General features: G+C 37.8%; 1 long non-coding RNA gene across 1 annotated transcript in view; it reads left to right on the plus strand.

Moving 5' to 3' along the window:
- The window catches only part of LOC141941712 (uncharacterized), a 43,098-nt gene extending 35,427 nt beyond the window's left edge, over nt 1-7,671 (plus strand). Inside the window, exons 2-3 of the long non-coding RNA XR_012628393.1 lie at nt 4,913-5,097; nt 7,338-7,671. This is a non-coding gene — a long non-coding RNA (uncharacterized LOC141941712). The remainder of the gene's footprint in view (nt 1-4,912; nt 5,098-7,337) is intronic.
- Nucleotides 7,672-8,332: the final 661 nt, after the last annotated feature.

The raw sequence follows: 8,332 nt of genomic DNA on the forward strand, positions 1-8,332 counted from the left end.
ACGTAGTAAGCATCTGGAGTTGCTTTTTAGAATGGATCCACTTCTCAGCAGCAGCAGAAAATATTGCAGGCAGACAACACTACTTAGGAAGAGCTTTTTTAAATTCTTGAGAAGGTTATATATGAACCAAATACTCAGACTTACCTCTGAATAAATCTGAGTACTTCATATTTACTAAACAGAAATACATTTTATCTTTTCAGCTCGTCTATTTACAGCTGAATATCACATAACCTTCAGATTTATTTACAGAGTGTCTCCCTATATGAGCAAATTAAACAAGGCCAGGGTAAGATAGTGTCCCATGATCACCAAGAGAACTGAATTTTTAGCCTGGTACCTAGAAATTTTTTTGCCAGTAATCCATACTCTCCCTGACATTGTTTGAACATGTTTCAGGAGTTATCCCAGGGACCATCCTCAGTACGAACTTTGTGGACCCCTATTTTGGCAGGTAAGAAAGTTCATCTGTGTGATGGGAGCATTCTGCACCTTTTGACCAGGGTCATAAATGGACACAAGCTCTTTTTACTAGTGTAGATGTAGCATAACATTTGAGTTGATACCAGTAGAATTAAAACCTAGTAGAAAACTAGTATCTTTATCACATGAGTGGGGAAGGAGGCACAAAGACACACTGAAATTGGAAAAAAAAAGTGACTGTCTAATAGCTGCTGATGTAAACAGAAAGTCCCCCTCAAAAATTTATTTAGAGTGTGTTGATTTGACAAGAAAACAGAGAATGTTAATTTCGGTAGAACATAAGTTTTGAAGCTTTTCCTTGGACATCAAGATGAAAAATTAACTGTAATCACAGCTCTAGTTGTACAGCATTTCTAGTGAAGAGTTCTGTCATGACAGGGAAACTAAATTAAGCCAATCACATACCCAAGAATTATAATTAGGTACATATTTCTCGCACGTGCAATATCATATTGAATTAGAGGTAAATGAAGTAACTGTGGAAATAAGATCACTTGAACTTCTACTTTTGAAATCATGGAAGGTGGAGAGAAAGCTCAGGCTTCCCAGACATCCTCATGTATTAATATCACTGCCTTTCTTCTGTGCTGAGATTCTGCTGGTGGAGTGCATGGGGTGTGCAGTGCTGGGGACTAAGGGGGAGATAGCAGTGTGATGTTGAAACCAGGGTGTGCATTAGAAAGCATGTTTCCCACCAGCAGAACAATGCTACAGAAACTCTCATGTCAACTGACCCTATGTCCTATGTTCTGTGCCTGAACAACTTGCCTCTTATGAGTGAAGCTACTGTATGCCTTGACATGTATCCCTCTCATACAGCCACTTGTCTCACACAGTACGATTTCTCTAACTAAATCCAGAAATACTATTTCGCCTGTAATGAAGATTAGCTGGTTGTATAAAACCCTATGTATTTCTGAGTGTCAGTTACTGGCATAATTTGATCTCATATTTATGTGTGTATAGACAGTCATTTATTGAGCCTGGTGTAATGAGAAAAAAGCTGGCTGGTGAAACCAGATCATTCCCTCAACTACCTGTAAAATGTAGCTAACTTGAAGGCATTTGAATGATTATATATGAATTAATTAGAGACTGAGTGAATGATTTGTTAATTTGTGGATGAATAGGCCAAAACAAGGTGGTTACAATAAATTGGCAGTGGTTATCTCAAGATCCAGCAAAGCTGTGTTGTACAAATGATAGTATTAGCAAACAATAAAATAACTGAGGTTGATCTAATTAAAAACTGTATACTGAGTTATAAAAAAGAGAGTACAAGGGTAAACAAGTGGCAGAGTCTAGATTTATTTGCCATAAACATGAAAGCAATCACAGCATGATGTTGAGGTGTCCAGCACAAAGAATTAGGATTCATAAATAAAAACCATCCTCTGCAAGCCTGTGTTGCTTTCAGTATAAATGACAAAGCAATAGCAAGTCTGTTTCTGAATGTATAGCTGCAGACCTAAAGGTCTGATTATGAAGATGATGAAGAGGTATAGTTCTTTGAGAGCTCCTCATCAATTTACAAAGTAACATTCCACAATGGATTGGTTTGTGAGACCGAAGACAAATGACTGAATCAAAGTGAATTTCATCAGGTGCAAGGCATGTATGCAGTGGGATCACAGCAAGCATAAACAGCAGGAGCAAGGCAGCAGCCACCACTATGTCATACATATTGTGAGCAGGAAACAATCCCCCTTGGCCACATCTCAGAAGATTATGCCACATATACTTTGGCATGCTGGCATTGTAAGCAGCCATAGTACAGAGAGGAAGGGAGACATCTCTGCAGTGGGAATGGTAAAGGGCATCATCCCATTGACTTCAGCAGAGATGTGATATTTTCAACAATACAGCTATAGTGAAGCTCTAGTTCATTGCCAATATATAGCAAATTACACAGATTCAGGAAGATATTGAGTTATGAAGATTTTGTGTTTGTTTGATTTTTAACTATAACTGATTGGAAACCATATATTTAAGCCCTAGAAGTTAATTCATATTTTTGGAGTTGGCTGAGAATAAAAACATGCAGACAGCAAAGTAGAAAAGGACTATATTCTTCCTGATATAAGTATACAGCTTTCATTGGCATTTTAGCACAACATTCTCTCCTTCATACATAATATGACCATGCATAATGTGACTTTCTAGAAGATGTCACTCTCAAATTTTGCGATATGCCATATTATCTCAAACTTTCCTTTCCCCTACTGCTGCCTCCCAACCATTCAGATAACTCAGATTTTTTTAGACTTTAGAGATACTAACTTTTCTTGCACTCTTTCTATGGTAATACTATTTCCAGCTTCAGTGGGGACTGAATACAGTACTTCAGGTTGGGGCTGACCAGCACTAACTTTATAAGCACTTTTGGTTTGTATTCTTCTTTGGTAATAAAACCAAGTATAGCATTTAACTTTTTTAATGGATGTGATGTTGGAGGCTTCCTTTTCTCCATTATCCCCAAATACCATTTTTGTCACTGAACTGAACAATTGAGCCATTTCTCCCAATATCCTACAGACATTTCCCTTGGCTCAAGAATAATTATTTCACAGTGAAGTATTTTCATCCCCCACAGGTCCAATCATCCAAACCATCTGAATCTTGCTGAATCTGAACTCTTTTTCTTCATTATATTTTTCTACCTCCAAGGGAGTAACTGTGGCTCTAGGCCCTGGTATTTTTGTGCACTTTTTACTGTATCACACTCAACACTGGGGTTTTTTTAGAGGTTCCTAACATCCTATTTTTTTTTCTTTTTTTTAATTTGCTGGTAACTTTTAATCATTCTTTAATGATTTTCACTGAAATAGTCCATGTTTCATCTCTATACCATTTTTTTTTTTTATTTAGAATGACAATGGAACAGTCAATTTTGAGAAATTCCTTCATATATACTTTATTAAGACTTTTCTTTTTTAATTTGTCCTCTCTGGGTTGCAGAAGATATTTCCAATTAATCAAGGACTAATTGATGGTAAATTAGAGGTCTGTTAGGATTTTTCCATATATCTTTAGATTTGACTGCCTTACAAGTGAGAGGAATACCAACTCTTGACAATAATATCCTTATAGAGACTTCTTTATATTTTGACTGTTCTCTCAGCACTGAACATGCTTTCAGACTACACAGCTGACCTCAACAAGAGACATGCAAGACAAAACAGGTTGGTGCTTTCTGTGTGCTCTTTAAATCTCCTTTTGCCTAAGGCTGTGAGACAGGAAGAGTTTGAGCTTTTTTGACATGTATTAAGAGCCTGACTTCCAGTTCAACTAATTCTCCCTCAATCCTCTCTCACATGTGGCTGATAACATGGTCTAATGCTTAAACTTTTTTCACTAAGTGAGTGGGTTTAAAAGAAAGCTTAAAAATATGGTAAATTGAAATTCATGATTTTTGGAACAAGTGAAATTCCCCAAGAGGATACAGAAGTGTAAAAAAAAAAAAAAAAGTTGGAAGCTGGAGGCAAGAACAGCAGTTTTTGAGTATTTAGAGCATGAGAGAAGCTAGTTATATTTAAAGTCAACTAGAGAAAACAGTTTCTAAAGGGAAGTTAGCAGCTGGAACTAAAGGAGATATCTGTGGTAACCAGGAAAGATGCCTGAATGCCATAGCAGGATAGGACAACTGTGTAAGTAATTATAGCTCATCTCAATGGAAGTCCCACATTAAGAAGTAAAGGAAGAAAAGGTACTGACAGTGGCAAGGAGACAGTGCGACCTGAAGGATGAGGGGATCTGTAATTTACTGACAAACTGACTATGCTTTCCTTTAATATTCCTAACACTACAGGCAGGCTTAAACCTTTTGTTAAGTGACAGAGGGGACCTGAGTTGAACTGGCCAGGCTGAGGTGCTCACAAGCTGTGAGGCAAAGTGTGCCAAGTGTGGATATTCCTCATCCCCATTTCCTCCTTTAAATGTGGTTGATATTAGGGGCTGGATATTACTTGCATTCTTAGAAGCATCTTTGGCACTAGATACTAGACAGGTATTTAGAAGTATTTTAAAGCAGTATATTTAATGATGGGGGATACCACCTGGGAGCCTAAGTGAGACTTCAAACTGCCTGAGCTAATTGGATTGCTATTATTTGAGATAATCTTATTGGAATGCTTGGAAATGAGTTTTATTCTTCATTAAAAGGACAAAGGGCTGTGTCTTTAAAGGGCAACACTAATGTATGCACAGAGGGCAAAAAATAATGTTCTCTAAAGCTCTCTATGGGCTCCTGCCAGTTGTGACTAATGTTGGTGCAGGTATTAGGAAAACATAAGCAAATGTGATGATGAAGAAGGAAGAATGGAGATTAAAAGAAGAGTGGTTTGAAAGCTCTACTCATACTACTGTATGAAGAATAATATATGAGGCCTGTGTAATGAAAATGATAATGTGTTCTGTCGTTTTATTTCAGATAATTATTCTGTGATCCTGGAAGCTGTTTCTTGTGGCTGAAGCTCTGTATCTGGTTAGAGTCTTCCTGCGTTTCCTACAGTTTCCATCCAGAATCCTTTCCTGCTGCCTAGTTTGAGATGCAATGAGTCCAGGCTTGACAAGACACTGATGCTGTCTGTGATGGGATACAGTGACAGGGTCCAGGTAAGGTCCCTGACTGTTCCTAACATGCTGCTGGGTGGACTGTTTATGCTCGGGCTCAGATTAGGAGGGAGCCAACTGGTTTACCATGGATGAATACTCAAGCCCAGAGAAGGGGAGAGGGGCTGGGTCCAGTTAGAAATCACCTCTAACACCCAGCACAAAATTGCTGCTGGGACACATGGTAGGTTCTGGTAGAAAATTGCAACGCTGGTCTGCTGTCTTACTTTCCTAATCTTTTCACATTAACAGATCCACTTTGCTCAACCAGCTGCAGAAAAGAAAGTGAGGTAGATGCAGGATCCATACAGGAGGTCCAACTCTTTTGCAAGTGTTTGTCAAAATAATTATCTATAAGCAAAGGGCTGCTTTCTATGACTTTTTGGGGTCTATTTTCCTCCAGAGTAAAATCTCTCAATCTGCTAATTTGTATTTTTTAAGTGTTTTCCAAGCATCTTCAATAGAATGAAACAGGATACCATAACCCTGAGTAACCAAAGATCAGTAATGATCCTTGTCAAAGAAAACAAAGTACAGAAAACAAAGTACAGAGCCATGGGATCTACTGTCACCAACTGAACAAATCAGATCAGCTCACAAAAACCAAGTACAATGAAGGTGCAAAGAACTGCTTAATGAATAGTTGTGAATAGCAAATACAGGAGGTTTTGACTCAGCTTGTGGGAAATGCCTGAAAAGAAAAACTGGCTACCTTTATTAACCAAAGTATTTGCTAACACGCCTTGCTTTGTTTCTCTTTCTGTCAGATGCCACATTCAGCTGTGTCTAAACTGCTGACACCAGTGAGAATTGTGGCTCTCTATCCCTCTACTAAGATCTATGGGGTATAATTTGCCTATTCAGCTTGATATAGTAGTGTCTTAGACAATATATAGACAACTGGTCGTGGTAAGTGATGAATATAAGCAAGAAGAATTTTGGGCTGCAGGTTCAATATAATTAATGAAGTGTTACTAAAGCGTTTTAAGAGAAACTGGTCCCTGCATTTACAATGTGCTGTAATGATTTAGTTAGAAGTTTCCCTTTAGACTCAGTATACAAGTTACAAATGATGCAAAATGTTGCTGATCAGAGATATTGACAATCGCTCATTGGTATTGACATATACAAGAGTCTCTACTGGTTGCCAGTGCAATTATGAACTGACTTTAAAGATTTGCTTTTGGCCAAAGCCTAAAAGAGGACCTTATTTCAAAGTTTCTCCTACATTACTCTTTTGTTGTTTCCTCCAACAGATCAAAATAATAATGATGATGATGATGAAGATGATGATGAGGATGATAATAATAGTAATAATAATCATAATCAATATATTGAAAGTTTTATGTGTTCTTCTACTTTATCTTCCATCTGTCTGTTCAGGACTCTTCATTCAATGATGACATGGTGATGACTTCTAAGAGATACTTCCAGTATTACCGCTGTAAAACTTCCTTCCTATCAATGAGATATTTGGAAATAGGCTCAGATTTTAGATTTTGAATATGTTCTTCAAAAGAGTCTAAGTGATTGAAGAAAAAAATCTCATGGGTTCTCCTACAGAACACAGGGGTTCTGTTTGAGCCAGCTGAATTTCTACCTAAGACCCTGTGTCTCGTGTTTCTTTTGACTAGGAATAACTGAAAATATCATGGGAGTCTTGAAAATAAAAGTTAGAAAGACTCAGTATCTTAGAGAAGTTTCTGAAACAAACTTGAGTAGAAACCAACCCTCTCCTTGGAGAAGATCCGTTTAGCTAAGCCATGAGCTAAAATTTTAACTCATGCCTACAATGGGTCAGAGAACCACAGTGAAAGCGGCTCTGAAATGTACTAACATTAAACTAGGGAATGGAACGCTGGTTAAAAAATTGTAGTCAAACTGCAGCCTTACTCCTGTGTTCTAGCTTGAACTTCAGACTGTGAACTCGCTGAGTTTTGCTGCTATTTCCTTTTGTTTTGCATGAGTATCAGGAGGGGACTCCTATCAGCTGAGATGGGTTATTCCTGACACAGCTTGAAGGAAAGCATTTGCTCCTTGAGAGTGTGTAGCATACAATGCTTACACTTCTGCTTTAGAAAGTCTGTTGCTCATTACAGAAACATTAAGTTTATTCTCCACTCTGGCTCCACTCTGGCTGCTCTGTTTCTGCAGAAAAAATCCCAATAACGTTCAACAAGTTATTGTAACACTTACGGACTAGCACCAATAAACAAATCTCCGTCTCTTTGTGCTTGAAACAGCTGCTGGTGATTACCCTCCTCCCATGGAAACAGAAACACATCTGGTGTCTGCAGAACAGCAATGAAACAGAAAGGAGAGAAGCCAAAGCAGCCATCCCAGGTGTACACAGCTGCATCATCCCAACGCTGCTGCTTCACCTGAGAGCCATGTCTCATGTAAGTAGTGGGTCAGGATGCTGATTAAGAGAAAGAAAAAAATACAAAGGCAATTTTTCCTCCTTCATGTTCCCCATTGTGGCTGAACGATTCAGCTTTGTCCTCAGATCTCTATGTGGTGTTCACTGTTCCTATTCTTCTATGTTCCTCATGGTCATGTTAAAAAGGTGACAAAAGTTAACTGTCCTAAATTATCATGTTTATGATCTTTGGTGAAAATTCCCTGTGTGAGAAAATAAATACTGCTTATTGGTTCTTCTAATGGCTTATGTTATGACCTGTAGAAATAAAATAATTGAGAAGTTCTTCTGTCTGAAATGTCATCATTTCAAGGTTGCCTACCAGCAAAACACATCAAACCAGAAGCCCAAAGCCTGTAGTTATAAAGTGAATTTTAAAGAACTGTAAGATTTAAAAAAAAGATAAAATGTAAAGGAGCCTGTATGTGTGTTGTATCATATTTTTTTTAGCTTTACATGCCAGGATTAAGGCTTGGAACATTTGACTATGTATGAAAATGAAAGGTGAGATTCTCACATGTTGCCTCATATTGGTGCTGAGGTTCATAAGAAAAATAAAAAAATACTAGGTATTGTGAAAGAGTTGATAACATGTTTGTGTAGTGTACGGAGGGACATGTCCATATGTTTGCGTGAACTGTTTTTCCTCTAACATTTATGAATTAAAATTAAGTTTTAAAATTTCCTTCCTCCCTGCCTCCCCCCCCTTTTTTCCCCAGAGGAAAAGGAAGGGTTAATTTATTAGAAAAAAAGAACTCCATGTTTTGTTTTTTTCTTTTGTCAACTGGGTCTTTGATATAGAAGACTCCTGAACCCTTA

This window comes from Strix uralensis, chromosome 3, assembly GCF_047716275.1.
Source record: "Strix uralensis isolate ZFMK-TIS-50842 chromosome 3, bStrUra1, whole genome shotgun sequence".
Lineage (NCBI taxonomy): Eukaryota > Metazoa > Chordata > Aves > Strigiformes > Strigidae > Strix > Strix uralensis.